Below are 17712 nucleotides of genomic sequence, written 5' to 3'. Positions count from 1 at the left end.
TGTTAGTTTGCTAGGAGGCTCTAGTTAAAGTTATCATCCTCACTTGCATAATATATTAGTTTGCATATGTTAGCTAGAAGGGTAGGCTCCTCCAACAAAAGTTTGAGCCTCACCCGCGGATGCTAGTTCACTTCTAGGAAGCTGAAAGTAAAGTTTGAGCCTCACCTTCATATGCTAGTTTGCTATTAAGAGGTCCCAATTGAAGTGATAATCCTCACCTCATGTATATGCTAGTTTCCCAAGAGGTAGGCTTCATCAGCCTCTGCATCTGGCCACACCATTTCATTGGGATATTGAGTCAAGGTATGGTGTCAATTAGCCATCAATGTTTCATAGCTACAAAAGGCAAAGGTGAGTGGTTACAACAGCAGCAACAAAGGCAAAGAGAAAGCAATAGAGAGAAACAATATGCTAGTGAAGAGAATGTGACATGGAAATGAGCAAATGGACATTGGATTTGAGACTCTTCTCCTTCGTGAGCCTCAAACTCAAGTTTGAGCCATTGTGTAGGATAATCCCAGAGAACAAGTGGGGTGTGGGTGAAGAAGGATACATAAACAAAAGTGAAACTAACTATAATCAAAAGACCTGGGACCTGGGCTTGGGATTGGGATTGGGATTGGGATTGGGAGAAGAAACCGAAACCGAAACCCTTCTTTTTGCCGCACTTATCCTCCTCGGGCTCCCGAAGCAGAGCTCGACTTGTCTCTGCACCCTCCTTGCACTCTCGAGCTCGACTTGTCTCTCGGCTGCTGCTGCTGCTCCTTGCGCTCGCGCTGCTCGACTTGTCTCTCTGCTGTTGTGCTGCTGCTCCTCGCTCCCGAGCTCGGCTTACTGCTGCGATGATCGGCCCGTCTCTCTCGGCTGATGCTCCTCCTCGCTCCAGAGCTCGGCTTGCTACTGCGGCACCCGGCCCGTCTCTCTCGGCTGCGACTGTCCTCCCGACCGCGCCCCTCGACGCTCCAAGCAGAGCGCGGCACCCCCGTGCACCGCTCCCTCCCAAAGTAGAGCTCGCCCGGCCCGCCCCCCCTCAAAATTCAAATTTTCATTTCCCCCCCGCGCACCGCCACCCGCCCCCCCTCAAAATTTAAATTTCAAATCCCCCCCCCAAAATTCAAATTTCAAATTTCCATTTCTCCCCCCCAACTTTCAAATTCAAATTCCTCCCCCCCAACTTTGAAATTCATCCTGTCTCTGAAGTACTCGCTTAGCCCTGCGTTGTGAGGTCCCCCTGTTCCCACCGAGCAACAGATTCGGGTTACTAGCAGCGGAAGTAGCACTTCTCGCACGGGACAGGGGTCCCACATTCGGGGCCTCGTCCACGGATATCCGGACAAGAGACTAATCCGTCGGTTTTTCCAAAACCGAACCCGGAAAAAACTTCCCTTACCCGGAAAGCACGGGCGATTCCACCAGGATAATTTTTTACTCTAACGTAGTCAAGATCATTACTGATCACGCTGATCCAACTGCACCTATAAAGATACTCGGTCGGATCAAGGAAGAAACTTGCACTTGGATCATTGGGATCAACGCTTTTTTCCCCATCAAGAGGCACAGCCGTTGATTCCTATCCATAGAACAATTACTATCCGGGACTTACTTCATCTATCGTAATAACAGAAATTGAGTCTCGGTTTACGGATCCATCAGTCCAGCCTAACTCCATCCGATCCCATGGGTTAGCCAACCGCCCAACCACTGTAGTGATGGGATCCAATTTGGAATTTGGTTAGGTTTTGTCCCGGGTACCAAGGAAAAGAGTTCCAAGGCCCCCTAGCCGGAATTTCATGCAAACATAAAACTAGCCACACCACTTACACACCCAATATGAAAATTGCCTTTTTCCTAGCATCAGCTAACTTTAAAACAATCCTTTAATGAAACCATAGTACCACTGATCACAATCTCCCAATTTATCCAGTTGATTCATAATTTCCCATCATTCCTTCATCAGAGTATCTATGGCATCATTGGCAACTAGAACGCTCACCACCTGTCCACACAGAGGCCGTTTCCATAGTTCCTAGCCCATAATACTCGGCAATATAATCATTTATCAAGATGGACTCTCGTTGAAGATCAGCAAGATCAACCAACAGATCCATATAAAAGAGCCATGGACTCATCCGTTGAGGACCAGCAAGGTCAGTCAACCAGATCCATGCCCGGTTTCACAAAACAACTCTTACTCCTTGTTCCAATATCTTCCTCGACGCACGCGTGGGTATCCTAGGCGACCCAGAGCCCGAGCACCGTATGGTCAGCACCCTCTAGGATCCTTCGCAGGTGACCTAGCGCTTCACTCATAGGCCGCTTCCTTGGTCCCTCATCCACCGTACCGGAAGCTCACCATTTTAATCGAACCGAGGCTGGTCAAGACCTCGGTCGACCTTGCTACGCGAGACGTCCTCCATTGACTCTCCGTCAGCAGTTGCAACTTTATCAGTTAGGTCTCCACGACCTTAATCACAAGACGGTCAAAATGCTTCCCCAGCATTCTTGACATAAAACAGCCATTTACAAACAGCATTTACAAACAGTTTACAAATACAGATTCTATATTAACTCTCATTTTTCCACATTGTTCCTCATTAATCCACATTACTTATTCCACATTCCATTTCTATGTGTACTCATCCAATCACCTCATTTTCCATCTCTTCACTTCAAATTCCTTCACATCACGTATCATATATTCACATCCATATCCACATCCATACATCCACATCCATATCCACATTCACATCCATACATCCACATCTACATGCTTATCTCCATTTTCACATCTTCATTTATACATCCACATCCCATATCCACATTCATACATACACATCCATATCCACATCCATACATCCACATCCACATCCACATTCACATCCATACATCCACATCTACATACTTACCTCCATTTTCACATCCTCATTTATACATCCACATCCCATATCCACATTCATACATACACATCCATACATCCACATCTACATCCACATACATACATACATCCACATCCACATTCACATTCACATACATCCACATCCACATTCCCATACATCCACATCTATACATCCACATTCCACATTCACATCTATACATCCACATCTACATTCACATTCACATACATCCACATCCCCATTCCCATTCACATCTATACATCCACATCTACATCCACATACATACATACATCCACATCCACATTCCACATTCACATCTATACATCCACATTCCACATTCACATCTATACATCCACATCTACATTCACATTCACATACATCCACATCCACATCTACATTCACATTCACATACATCCACACCCACATTCCACATTCATATCTATACATCCACATCTACATCCACATTCACATACATCCACATCCACATTCCCATTCACATCTATACATCCACATCCATTCACATCTATACATCCACATCTACATCCACATTCACATCTATGCATATATATCTTCATGCATATATCCATTTTCACGTTCATAGATCCACACTCCCATCTCCACATCCACACATCCACATACATATATCCATTTCCACATTCCCATTTATATAACCCCATATACCTTCACATCTAATCTTTTACATCACATCCATTCTCGCCCTATCACAACCCATATACATCTTATCCTATCACATACACTTCTTACCTCATCCCGCCATACACATCTTAATTCATCTTATCACCTCCTAACTTATTTCATAAGCATCTTATCACCTCTTATCACACCTCTTATCACATCTCTTATCACCTCCTAACTTATTTCATAAGCATCTTATCACACCTCTTCTCACATCCTATCACATCTCTTATCTATTTATAGAATACAAGAGAATTCTTACATTTGATATAAGATTTCTTTACACATTTATTTATGAATAAATTCTATTTAAGGAGATTAATACTTTCAAAGTAAAAATCAATCTTTTATGCATCTTCCTATGTATAAATTCATTTTTAATGAAAATGACACTTTTGAATTAAATTTTAATCTTTTATGCATTTTTCTATACATAAATTCAATTTAGATGAGAATGACACTTTTGAATTAAAAAATCAATCTTTTATGCATCTTCTTATGCATAAATTCAATTTGGTAGGAATTACACTTTTAGAATAAAAAAATTTCTCTTATGCATCTAAGTTAAGCATAAAATCCATTTATGAGGAAAATCACACTTTTAGTATAAAAAGAATATCTTTTATGCATACCTATATGCATGAAATTCAATTATGATAAAAGTCACACTTTTATAATAAAATAATCAATTTTTATGCATACCTCTATGCATGAAATCCAATATGATAAAAGTAACACTTTTGATATAAAAATTTTTCCATTATGCATACTTCTATGCATGAAATAAAAATGGTAAAAATAACACTTTTGATATAAAAATTTATCCATTATGCATACTTCTATGCATGAAATAAAAATGGTAAAAATAACACTTTTGATATAAAAATTTATCCATTATGCCTAATATTAAAATTCAATTTCTCCATGATTGTAATGAAATTCTTTCAATTAATCTAGGATGATAATTCCTAGAATATGGTAGGAAGTCCTCTTTTTATGCTTTGAATGAGATTATTTTATGCATAATTTTTATAAAAATTTTGCCATAGCTCCGCTGCTATGACTGATAAATCTCAATTTTTCTAAGGGATAAAGCTTATCATTAAGGAAATAATTAAAATGATTCTCTAATTGGATCCTTAATCCATAATGGATTGAATCATCAATATACATAAACTAAAAGCATAAGAAAAAGGCATTAATTTGGCCTCAAGCATAGCTTAATCTTGGGTTAAGGAAAAGCTTTATGAAAAGCTTGATTTGGATTGAGAATGGGTCATGAGTATGACCATTTCTTGAGTGAGAGAGAGAATTTACATAAGAATCATTAGAAATTAACTTCAATAGCATTTATTAAATTATGTAACTCTTCACTACTATTCAAACTTCAATAGCATTTAAAAAAACCATACCAATTAAACTTCTCAAGCTTGAGAGGGGTTGAGAAGAGAGAAACATTGAGAAATTATAGAAAGATGAATATTCACTAATTACCTTACAACTTGCTTGATTCTTTGTTCACGGTAGAGGCCCCCAACCAATCAATTGGTTAAGTATGTTGATGGAGCCACTAATGGGGATTGAAGAAAGAGGGAAGCTCCAAAAACTAGTGAATTATTAAATGAATTCACAGTTCTTGGCTTAGGTGGAGTAGAGTAACGATGCATAAACACTATATATTTTTCAACAAGGGTGAGGCTTCTATTTATAGGAAAAATTGAGCTCCTAACCAAACAAACTGATTCTAGAATTTTCTAAATCAGTTTGGTCAATATTTGACCATTTTTAGGTCAGTTAAGCTAACTTTTTGGAACTAGACTTGAATGAGGAGAGAGGAGAGATGAAATATCTCAATTTTTATGAGTTTAAAACTCATTCAAGCATGTGAAATATGCACCTCCTTTAAAGAACTCCCCTTCCTTACATATGTCATACTTTTAATATTGCTCATAATTTTTTTACTAATAAACCTTGTACATTTTCAACTCTTCATCTTATGTGAAATATGCACCTCCTTTAAAGAACTCCTCTTCCTTACATATGTCATACTTTTAATATTGCTCATAATTTTTTACTAATAAACCTTGTACATTTTCAACTCTTCATCTTATGTGAAATATGCACCTCCTTTAAAGAACTCCTCTTCCTTACATATGTCATATTTTTAATATTGCTCATAGTTTTTTACTAATAAACCTTGTACATTTTCAACTCTTCACCTCATGTGAGCATTTACTCATTTTTGGGTATTTTCTTTTTACAAGTTGGATTTATCTCCTCCCTACACATGGATTGATGCTATTGGTCCATAGGAACCTTAATTGGACCATAGTCTAAAGATTTCTGAAAATCTAGACCCTTAGGCTAAGGTTCTTTATAGCTATTTTCAATTAATTCCAATTGCACATTGGAAAATTCTTTTTTGAATTTCTGTTTCAGGGGAACTCATCTGAATTAGAAGAGATATTTTTCTATCCAAAAATATTCAAAATCTGAATATTCTCTCTCTAGAATATTTTTCTCTCTCTAGGCTAAAACAGATAGAAACAAGGTCTTTATATTTCTGAAGAGGGATTGATTACAGGGAAAGATACTAGTCATCAAAAAGGGGGTGGGGGAGGAATCTTACATTCTATCCCACTTAAAAAAATGCGAGATGTCCTCATCTCGCAAACTGGGATAATTTCGCAAGATGCACGAATATGAGACTTAGAGAAAAATTTTAATCAAGATTAACCACCAAGATAAGTCTTAAAGAGAGCAAGATTCAAAATACGAACAAGATTTAAACTTTATTCATTCTCGGAACTTATACAGTAAAGATAGAGGAACTCTTTACACTTCCATAAGCCCGTCCATCATATGGTCACAAAAGCAGTCCTCACAAGCTGCACAAGTATAAGGTAACTCATCTATGGGAATGATTCTGTGGGTTATTGCTGCGCCTATCTCAGTGGTATGAGGTGTTCTAAGAAAAGGACCTCTGAGAGGCAAGCCAAAAACTGGGTAAAGGCATATCTTCTTAGGAGAAAGAAAACACGCCAGTAAGAAGACCCGCTCAGAAAACCCAGGATGCCTTGATCTCATGACGCAGTAGTATCGGGGACCCAAACCCAAAGCTTCAATAACCATGGCCAAGCGGACATTGTTACGAAAGTGCTGCTGACCCCAGGGTGTTACCCTAGTTATGTCTTGATAGGTCCGCCATTTGGTCTGCGCTACAGAAGTTCCCAAGTGAGGGAAAAGTGAGCGCTCATACTGTTCTATAAAATCCTTCTTCACAGACTCACTTGCGTCTTGAAGGTGAGGAATCATTATGGATAAAACTAATTCTTGTTGCCAAGCCATGAAGGAGATTAGGAAGAAAGGAGATCGATGGGAGTAAGATTACTGTGAGCGACAAGTAAAAGTTACGACTTATATAAAGGAAGGAGCTAGCGTAACTTAGAAGCCAACGGTAGCTTGCCACTGAAGTTTTACCATCTTTCCATGATTTGGGTTTGGCACAATTTTCTATAGAAGGCATTAAGAACTTTGAGATGAGGAGATAAAAGAAGCTCGTAAGCTAAGTCACTTACTTTCTTTGAAGTCAGATAAGGCTCACAATATCTGGGGGATAACTTCTTAAACTCCCCAATAGATAAAGAACTTCTTTTGTGCCGTACTCGAATGAAGACCAAAACCTTGGTATCCAAAACACCGATTTTCACTTCTGAACTCATTGTTCTGAATCCTTAAAACAGCGTGACTCCTGAGAAGTATTCTAGGGAAAGGGTCTTCCTTTTTTAAAAAAAAAAAAACAGAATCTTTCTTTTATTTTTGAGAGGGAATAATTTTAAGATCAAAAAGGGAGATTCTTACTCCTGTATGCCTCGAAGGCTGGGGAGGAATCTTACATTCTACCCCACTTAAAAAAGTGTGAGATGTCCTCATCTCGCCAAGTAGAGGACAACTCTTTTTCTTAAGATCCAATTTATTCTAGGGTTCCTTATATTCTGGTCAACCCAACAGAATACGGGGATAAATATCCCTTATATATAACTCATCATTAAATAAATTCATTTCAGATCATATCATTTATATCTTTAACACGATAATGGTCCATCAGATCGAAATTTTTTCTTTCTGAACATTCCTCCACGGGAATTTCAGTCAAGCAAGTTTTCAATTTGTCATCCCTTAACTTGATATACCGAGTCAAGTGTTAACAGTAGTACTTTGACAGCACAATCCACTAATCTCATAGTGATTTGTTGAAATCATTATCATCATTTATCATTACAGGGACTCGTCCCATTCATCCTCATTGCGGTTTTGCTCAAGTTATTATATTTCAACTAAATTTCAAAAATCATCATTTTTCAATCAGAATCCCAATCAATTCATCGGTTCCCAAACAGAATTAAAAATCATATCAACCACATTCAAATTCATCATCTGGATAGCATTAACGCTTATAATTTCAAGTCTTAGATTTACTCGTATATACTGTCAGTAAAGAGCTGCAGTAATACTCTCGGTATATACAAATAGTCACGGCCCTTGGAACTATAAGGTAAATACCATCATGTCTAGGCCTCAAGCAAGTCAAGGATTCTATATAATTGCGGTACTTCCATCTGAAGACTCAATTACCAAATTACGAATTTCAATTTGAATATCAAATTGTATGAATTATATCACACAATTACAACCTTTTTGTGTTTCTTGATAAATTTCTGACCTATTTGTCTTCTCAATTGATCTTTATTAACCAAATGCTCTGATACCAACTGTGAGGTCCCCCTGTTCCCACCGAGCAACAGATTCGGGTTACTAGCAGCGGAAGTAGCACTTCTCGCACGGGACAGGGGTCCCACATTCGGGGCCTCGTCCACGGATATCCGGACAAGAGACTAATCCGTCGGTTTTTCCAAAACCGAACCCGGAAAAAACTTCCCTTACCCGGAAAGCACGGGCGATTCCACCAGGATAATTTTTTACTCTAACGTAGTCAAGATCATTACTGATCACGCTGATCCAACTGCACCTATAAAGATACTCGGTCGGATCAAGGAAGAAACTTGCACTTGGATCATTGGGATCAACGCTTTTTTCCCCATCAAGAGGCACAGCCGTTGATTCCTATCCATAGAACAATTACTATCCGGGACTTACTTCATCTATCGTAATAACAGAAATTGAGTCTCGGTTTACGGATCCATCAGTCCAGCCTAACCCCATCCGATCCCATGGGTTAGCCAACCGCCCAACCACTGTAGTGATGGGATCCAATTTGGAATTTGGTTAGGTTTTGTCCCGGGTACCAAGGAAAAGAGTTCCAAGGCCCCCTAGCCGGAATTTCATGCAAACATAAAACTAGCCACACCACTTACACACCCAATATGAAAATTGCCTTTTTCCTAGCATCAGCTAACTTTAAAACAATCCTTTAATGAAACCATAGTACCACTGATCACAATCTCCCAATTTATCCAGTTGATTCATAATTTCCCATCATTCCTTCATCAGAGTATCTATGGCATCATTGGCAACTAGAACGCTCACCACCTGTCCACACAGAGGCCGTTTCCATAGTTCCTAGCCCATAATACTCGGCAATATAATCATTTATCAAGATGGACTCTCGTTGAAGATTAGCAAGATCAACCAACAGATCCATATAAAAGAGCCATGGACTCATCCGTTGAGGACCAGCAAGGTCAGTCAACCAGATCCATGCCCGGTTTCACAAAACAACTCTTACTCCTTGTTTCAATATCTTCCTCGACGCACGCGTGGGTATCCTAGGCGACCCAGAGCCCGAGCACCGTATGGTCAGCACCCTCTAGGATCCTTCGCAGGTGACCTAGCGCTTCACTCATAGGCCGCTTCCTTGGTCCCTCATCCACCGTACCGGAAGCTCACCATTTTAATCGAACCGAGGCTGGTCAAGACCTCGGTCGACCTTGCTACGCGAGACGTCCTCCATTGACTCTCCGTCAGCAGTTGCAACTTTATCAGTTAGGTCTCCACGACCTTAATCACAAGACGGTCAAAATGCTTCCCCAGCATTCTTGACATAAAACAGCCATTTACAAACAGCATTTACAAACAGTTTACAAATACAGATTCTATATTAACTCTCATTTTTCCACATTGTTCCTCATTAATCCACATTACTTATTCCACATTCCATTTCTATGTGTACTCATCCAATCACCTCATTTTCCATCTCTTCACTTCAAATTCCTTCACATCACGTATCATATATTCACATCCATATCCACATCCATACATCCACATCCATATCCACATTCACATCCATACATCCACATCTACATGCTTATCTCCATTTTCACATCTTCATTTATACATCCACATCCCATATCCACATTCATACATACACATCCATATCCACATCCATACATCCACATCCACATCCACATTCACATCCATACATCCACATCTACATACTTACCTCCATTTTCACATCCTCATTTATACATCCACATCCCATATCCACATTCATACATACACATCCATACATCCACATCTACATCCACATACATACATACATCCACATCCACATTCACATTCACATACATCCACATCCACATTCCCATACATCCACATCTATACATCCACATTCCACATTCACATCTATACATCCACATCTACATTCACATTCACATACATCCACATCCCCATTCCCATTCACATCTATACATCCACATCTACATCCACATACATACATACATCCACATCCACATTCCACATTCACATCTATACATCCACATTCCACATTCACATCTATACATCCACATCTACATTCACATTCACATACATCCACATCCACATCTACATTCACATTCACATACATCCACACCCACATTCCACATTCATATCTATACATCCACATCTACATCCACATTCACATACATCCACATCCACATTCCCATTCACATCTATACATCCACATCCATTCACATCTATACATCCACATCTACATCCACATTCACATCTATGCATATATATCTTCATGCATATATCCATTTTCACGTTCATAGATCCACACTCCCATCTCCACATCCACACATCCACATACATATATCCATTTCCACATTCCCATTTATATAACCCCATATACCTTCACATCTAATCTTTTACATCACATCCATTCTCGCCCTATCACAACCCATATACATCTTATCCTATCACATACACTTCTTACCTCATCCCGCCATACACATCTTAATTCATCTTATCACCTCCTAACTTATTTCATAAGCATCTTATCACCTCTTATCACACCTCTTATCACATCTCTTATCACCTCCTAACTTATTTCATAAGCATCTTATCACACCTCTTCTCACATCCTATCACATCTCTTATCTATTTATAGAATACAAGAGAATTCTTACATTTGATATAAGATTTCTTTACACATTTATTTATGAATAAATTCTATTTAAGGAGATTAATACTTTCAAAGTAAAAATCAATCTTTTATGCATCTTCCTATGTATAAATTCATTTTTAATGAAAATGACACTTTTGAATTAAATTTTAATCTTTTATGCATTTTTCTATACATAAATTCAATTTAGATGAGAATGACACTTTTGAATTAAAAAATCAATCTTTTATGCATCTTCTTATGCATAAATTCAATTTGGTAGGAATTACACTTTTAGAATAAAAAAATTTCTCTTATGCATCTAAGTTAAGCATAAAATCCATTTATGAGAAAAATCACACTTTTAGTATAAAAAGAATATCTTTTATGCATACCTATATGCATGAAATTCAATTATGATAAAAGTCACACTTTTATAATAAAATAATCAATTTTTATGCATACCTCTATGCATGAAATCCAATATGATAAAAGTAACACTTTTGATATAAAAATTTTTCCATTATGCATACTTCTATGCATGAAATAAAAATGGTAAAAATAACACTTTTGATATAAAAATTTATCCATTATGCATACTTCTATGCATGAAATAAAAATGGTAAAAATAACACTTTTGATATAAAAATTTATCCATTATGCCTAATATTAAAATTCAATTTCTCCATGATTGTAATGAAATTCTTTCAATTAATCTAGGATGATAATTCCTAGAATATGGTAGGAAGTCCTCTTTTTATGCTTTGAATGAGATTATTTTATGCATAATTTTTATAAAAATTTTGCCATAGCTCCGCTGCTATGACTGATAAATCTCAATTTTTCTAAGGGATAAAGCTTATCATTAAGGAAATAATTAAAATGATTCTCTAATTGGATCCTTAATCCATAATGGATTGAATCATCAATATACATAAACTAAAAGCATAAGAAAAAGGCATTAATTTGGCCTCAAGCATAGCTTAATCTTGGGTTAAGGAAAAGCTTTATGAAAAGCTTGATTTGGATTGAGAATGGGTCATGAGTATGACCATTTCTTGAGTGAGAGAGAGAATTTACATAAGAATCATTAGAAATTAACTTCAATAGCATTTATTAAATTATGTAACTCTTCACTACTATTCAAACTTCAATAGCATTTAAAAAAACCATACCAATTAAACTTCTCAAGCTTGAGAGGGGTTGAGAAGAGAGAAACATTGAGAAATTATAGAAAGATGAATATTCACTAATTACCTTACAACTTGCTTGATTCTTTGTTCACGGTAGAGGCCCCCAACCAATCAATTGGTTAAGTATGTTGATGGAGCCACTAATGGGGATTGAAGAAAGAGGGAAGCTCCAAAAACTAGTGAATTATTAAATGAATTCACAGTTCTTGGCTTAGGTGGAGTAGAGTAACGATGCATAAACACTATATATTTTTCAACAAGGGTGAGGCTTCTATTTATAGGAAAAATTGAGCTCCTAACCAAACAAACTGATTCTAGAATTTTCTAAATCAGTTTGGTCAATATTTGACCATTTTTAGGTCAGTTAAGCTAACTTTTTGGAACTAGACTTGAATGAGGAGAGAGGAGAGATGAAATATCTCAATTTTTATGAGTTTAAAACTCATTCAAGCATGTGAAATATGCACCTCCTTTAAAGAACTCCCCTTCCTTACATATGTCATACTTTTAATATTGCTCATAATTTTTTTACTAATAAACCTTGTACATTTTCAACTCTTCATCTTATGTGAAATATGCACCTCCTTTAAAGAACTCCTCTTCCTTACATATGTCATACTTTTAATATTGCTCATAATTTTTTACTAATAAACCTTGTACATTTTCAACTCTTCATCTTATGTGAAATATGCACCTCCTTTAAAGAACTCCTCTTCCTTACATATGTCATATTTTTAATATTGCTCATAGTTTTTTACTAATAAACCTTGTACATTTTCAACTCTTCACCTCATGTGAGCATTTACTCATTTTTGGGTATTTTCTTTTTACAAGTTGGATTTATCTCCTCCCTACACATGGATTGATGCTATTGGTCCATAGGAACCTTAATTGGACCATAGTCTAAAGATTTCTGAAAATCTAGACCCTTAGGCTAAGGTTCTTTATAGCTATTTTCAATTAATTCCAATTGCACATTGGAAAATTCTTTTTTGAATTTCTGTTTCAGGGGAACTCATCTGAATTAGAAGAGATATTTTTCTATCCAAAAATATTCAAAATCTGAATATTCTCTCTCTAGAATATTTTTCTCTCTCTAGGCTAAAACAGATAGAAACAAGGTCTTTATATTTCTGAAGAGGGATTGATTACAGGGAAAGATACTAGTCATCAAAAAGGGGGTGGGGGAGGAATCTTACATGCGTCCTCTTGCGTTTCAAATAGTTTCTTTTCCTCTCGTAATCGACACATCTGCATTGGTTTCGACCTCTGTTTCTTGCAAAACCATCACACCCACACGCCATCAGAGACTTCAAGCATCCATCACGTCTGTGCGGCATCGGAGACTTTCATGCGCCATCTCCGTTTCGTGTGTTCCCTCATCTAATTGAATACTTTACCCAACAAGTAAGTCCTTCTTTAATTGATTATAGTAATCGATATAAATGCTTACTTGATTGCACGCTAAGTGTGCCATTTGTCAATCGTTGCTCGTTGTAGATTGTTTGCACTTCTTGCTACTCTCTTTTGTATCTTCACATATGTCAAGAACCTGTAAAACTGATCTTTGTGCACATTATATAATCTAAATGACAAGGGTTCCCTATATAAACATGGTATATGTGTCACATATCTGAGTGCACAACTTGGATATAGACTCCACCTTAATTTCGAGCCTCCCCTACATAGAACTTATGTGTTAACGCTCGACCTAGATTGAGTCTTTGTTCTCCATGTTAGTGTACCCCGGCCTTAAGGCTCGAACTTGAGTTTGAGCCTTTGCTCTCCATGCTAGTGCACCCCGGCCACCTTAAGGCTCGAACTTGAGTTTGATCCTTTGCTCCTTTGCTCTCCATGCTAGTGCACCCCGGTCTTAAGGCTCGAACTTGAGTTTGAGTCTTTGCTCTCCATGCTAGTGCACCCCGGCCTTAACGCTCGAACTTCAGATTGAGCCATTATTCTCCATGCTAGTGCACCCCGGCCTTAAGGCTTGAACTTGAGTTTGAGCCTTTGCTCTCCATGCTAGTGCACCCCGGTCTTAAGGCTCGAACTTGAGATTGAGCCCGGCCTTAATGCTCGAACTTCAGATTGAGCCTTCGTTCTCCATGCAAGTGCACCCCGGCCTTAAGGCTCAAACTTGAGTTTGAGTCTTTGCTCTCCATGCTAGTGCACCCCGGCCTTCAGACTCGAACTTCAGGTTGAGCCTTTGCTCTCCATGCTAGTGTACCCCGGTCTTAAGGCTCAAACTTGAGTTTGAGCCTTTGCTCTCCATGCTAGTGTACCCCAGTCTTGAGGCTCGAACTTCAGATTGAGTCTTTGCTCTCCATGCTAGTGTACCCCGGCCTTAAGGCTCGAACTTGAGTTTGGGCCTTTGCTCTCCATGCTAGTGCACCCCGGTCTTAAGGCTCGAACTTGAGTTTGAGCCTTTGCTCTCCATGCTAGTGCACCCCAGCCTTAAGGCTCGAACTTCAGATTGGGCCTTCGTTCTCCATGCTAGTGTACCCCGGCCTTAAGGCTCGAACTTGAGTTTGAGCCTTTGCTCTCCATGCTAGTGCACCCCGGCCTTAAGGCTCGAACTTCAGATCGAGTCTTCGTTCTCCATGCTAGTGTATCCCGGCCTTAAGGCTCAAACTTGAGTTTGAGCCTTTGCTCTCCATGCTAGTGCACCCCGGTCTTAAGGCTCGATCTTCAGATTGAGCCTTCATTCTCCATGCCAGTGTACCCCGGCGGCCTTAAGGCTCGAACTTGAGTTTGAGACTTTGCTCTCCATGCTAGTATATCCCAGTGTTAAGGCTCGACCTTCAGATTGAGCCTTTGTTCTCCATGCTAGTGTACACCGGCCTTAAGGCTCGAACTTGAGTTGGAGCCTTTACTCTCGATGCTAGTGTACACCGGCCTTAAGGCTCGAACTTCAGATTGAGCCTTTGTTCTCCATGCTAGTGTACTCCGGCCTCAAGGCTCAAATTTGAGTTTGAGATTTGCTCTCCATGCTAGTGCACCCCTAGCATCTGAGTGCACAACTTGGATATAGACCCCAACTTAAGATCAAATCTCCCCTATATGGAACTTATGTGTTAAGGCTCATTCTCCATGCTTAACTTTACATGGAACTTGGCCTTAAGGCTCCAACTTGAGTTCGAGCCTTGCCTATCTATGCTAGCATATCCCTAGCATATGAGTGCACAACTTGGATCTAGGCTCCAGCTTAAGTTCGAGCCTCTCCTACAAAAAACTTGGCCTTAAGGGGCTCGAACTTCAGCTTGAGCCTTGTCTCTATATGCTGGTGTACCCTTGTCATATGAGTGCATAACTTGGATCTAGGCTCTAGCTTAAGTTTGGGTCTCCCCTATATGAAACTTGGCCTTAAGGCTCCAATATACTAGTGTACCCCTAGCATATGAGTGCACAACTTGGATCTAGACTCTAGCTTAAGTTCAAGCCTCCCATACATGGAACTTCGCCTTAAGGCTCAAACTTGAGTTTGAGCCTTGCCTCTCTATGCTAGCGTACCCTAGCATATGAGTGGATCTAGGCTCCAGCTTCAGTCGAGCTTCTGTATGGATTAAGTAAATGTAAGTGAGGCCCCCGCTATTCAAGAAAACTAAGTGAAGCATCAATAATTGTAGCATGCATTAAGTTTCTTAAGTTTGATAGGTTTTGATTTGATATATAGCATTTAAATCCATTTTTTTCTAAGGTTTTGAAACTCTTTTTGTGCTTCACAGGAATGGAAGCTAGCAGAGCATCCGCTACCTCGCAACCACATGGTGCACCAATCTTTACTCTGGATGCTCTCGAAACAACTCAAGCTAAAAGTGTCACTCCTAGAATTAAGGTGGATAAAACCTTCGAATTGAGTAACAAAGAAGGAGTAAAATGGTTTGTGTATAGCTACGATGCTAGTGCAAACTTCAAAGGATTTTGTTTCTGTCTCAAGGTGATACATCATATGGAGATATGGGGATTGTGGTAGGTACTAAGGATGATGTGGATGCAAGAGCAAACCCATGCTTCACATGCAATGTATTGCCAGAAGGAGAAACTACAAAAGCAAATAAGTTTTGCTTATCATTGGACACTTTTCACCCAGCAAACATGACTGGCAGTAAACTAGGAAAGGACAATTCTATTGTAAAGCTAGGATTGAAGATCATTGACTTTTCCAATCAAGAAGACTCAGGGGGTGGATAATGTGGAGGACCTAGTGAAAGCGGTGAGGCATGCAAAGAAGGCTTTGGATTCACGAAAAAAGTCCATACCTGAAAAGGAGACAACAACCACTCAAGTTAGGAAAATTGTGGAGAAAAAAGGCAGGGCCATAGTGAAGAGTGCACTTGAAGCATCTAGAAATGCTAGTGCAACTTCTTCAAAACATAAAAAGGAGGGTGACAAAACAAAAGTCCTTGATGTAAGCACAATAGCAGCTGAAGACATGGCAGGCTCTGAGGTGCAAGAAGAGGAGCAAGCACTTGCAAAGAAGAGAAAGGCAAAGCACTCTACAAAGGTTCAAGAAATCCTTCAAAGAGGCAAAGGAAAAAACCAGCAAGTGGTTCACAGGAGATAGATACATCTGATGACGAGCTAATGGAGGTTGAGACTGCAAACAAGGGCAGCAAAGCAATGATCTCATTAAAAATAAATAAGGGATATTATCCCTTTGGTCTAAATGAGGTCTTCAGCATTGATGTGATGAAATGTTATCTTGCTCCTTCAAACTATGTGTATAGAAGGTTAAATAAGGATTGGGTTCATATTTTGACCCAAGACTTTATTGAGGACCCAAAGCAAGAGGAGATACTTGCAATTTTGATGCCCTGTAATCGTGCTACGAAACAACCCCTTGATAAACTCGCAAAAGAAGATATTCATAAAGTTGAATATTGGATTATCTCTGGTTAACACTCCATTAGTGCTGCAAAAAGCTTGTAGGCTCTAAATATGGCTAAAGCGACCCCTCAATTGCGTCAGCAATTTAGGTTCAGGAGATCAAAGATAATTGTAAATTTCTCGCCCAAGATTTCTCGTGACATTTCCAAGGATGCAAATTTATTGTTGCAAAGTCAATGCAAAAGGAGCCATTCCTCGATCAACTTCAACAAGCTCGAGCACAATGGCATATGCAAACAGTCATCGTAGTAAACCTTTACCTGGTGTCAATCAACCTAAGATGGACGAGTCTTGAAAGGTACTCTTTTGATTCTTTGCTATATCTTGGTAAATCATAGACATACATTACTTCTTCTTTACTTTTCATAATATCTTTTACGGATCTATAGTTTCAAGTGTAGTAGTAGCATAAGAAAGATGCATGTGAGGCTTCTTCTCAAACTGCATAAACTTAATAGTTTGGTTTAAAATTGAACTTCAAGCCTCACCTCTCTGTGATGGTGTAGCACTTGCATATCTAATTGTGTCTCGAACTTAAGTTGGAGCCTCACTTGCAAGTGCTAGATTCACATACGGAGGTGACACTCAAACCTAAGATCAAGCATCACCATTATATACTAGTTTAGCAGCACTGGCAAGTGAGGCTCAAACTCAAGTTTGA

This window comes from Cibotium barometz, chromosome 45 (genome assembly GCF_041138505.1).
Source record: "Cibotium barometz isolate CiBa-2024 chromosome 45, ASM4113850v1, whole genome shotgun sequence".
Classification (NCBI taxonomy): Eukaryota; Viridiplantae; Streptophyta; class Polypodiopsida; order Cyatheales; family Cibotiaceae; genus Cibotium; species Cibotium barometz.
The sequence above is the reverse complement of the archived record's forward strand: the minus strand, read 5'-3'. Positions refer to the sequence as shown.